The 1,025-nt window shown below is 32.6% G+C and overlaps 1 protein-coding gene across 2 annotated transcripts in view; it reads right to left on the bottom strand.

Annotated features, from left to right (window-relative positions):
* LOC107601253 (protein kinase C beta type) overlaps window positions 1-1,025 on the bottom strand; it is a 150,474-nt gene that overhangs the window by 76,430 nt on the left and 73,019 nt on the right. The window lies entirely within an intron of this gene.

The raw sequence follows: 1,025 nt of genomic DNA, 5'->3' as shown, positions 1-1,025 counted from the left end.
TATATATATATACACGCTACACAAGATTTAAATTTTATCAGCATTTGCACAAACCATTAAGCAGAACAACTGTTTTTAACACATAATAAGAAATATTTATTGAGTGCCAAATCGGCACATCAGAATGACTTCTAAAGGATCATGTGACGCTGAAGACTGGTATAATCATTGCTTAAAAATTTGTCATTATCATTAAATATTAAAATTATATTTAAAAAAATTTAAAACAAATGTTTTATTTTTAATAAAAGATTTCACAATATTACTGTTTTTCACTGTATATTTATCAAATAAATGCAGCTTTGGTGAACGTATTTTGTACCTTATTTACACCTAAAGGTGAATATTAGTACCTTAAAGGTACATACAGATAAATGGTACATATAATTATTTTTTGAAAAAGTAGTAGCCAAATTCTGTATTTGTTTTCTGAGACCGTATTGTACATTGTATATATTTCAGTTGCCGTTCTAAAAGGTACCTGCTTATGTATACAGTATACAAGGGGTTGACTCACTAGATTATGGAACAAAGTAACCGTATTTTCCTTTTTTTTTTTTTTTTTAAAGGTTATATGATGCGATTTCAAGTTTTCCTTTCTCTTTGGAGTGTTACAAGCTGATTGTGCATAGATAAGATCCCTGAAGTTGCAAAGACTAAAGTCTCAAAGCCAAAGAGATATTCTTTATCAAAGTTAAGACTCTACCATGCCCCCTAAAACGGCTCGTTCTAAGATGCCCCCACATATCTACCTGAGCGAGAGAGAGAGAGAGAGAGAGAGAGAGAGAGAGAGAGAGCATGCGAGAGAGAGAGCGAGAGAGAGAGAGCAAAACTGCCATATCTGTTAGGAGAACAGAAGAACTACTGTGTGTTTACTGCTCAATATGTGTCTACCTGTCACCATACAAGAGAAAACTCTCAACCTGCCCTGATCTGATGTTTCCAGCACATCTACATTATATTATGCCAAATTACTGTATTATATTACTTAGATGTATATTTTGCTTCTGTAAATATGTCTAATC

The sequence above is a fragment of the Sinocyclocheilus grahami genome, unplaced genomic scaffold, assembly GCF_001515645.1.
Source record: "Sinocyclocheilus grahami isolate Dianchi unplaced genomic scaffold, SAMN03320097.WGS_v1.1 scaffold302.1, whole genome shotgun sequence".
NCBI classification, from domain to species: domain Eukaryota; kingdom Metazoa; phylum Chordata; class Actinopteri; order Cypriniformes; family Cyprinidae; genus Sinocyclocheilus; species Sinocyclocheilus grahami.
This window is presented reverse-complemented; position numbering and strand designations above follow the sequence as displayed.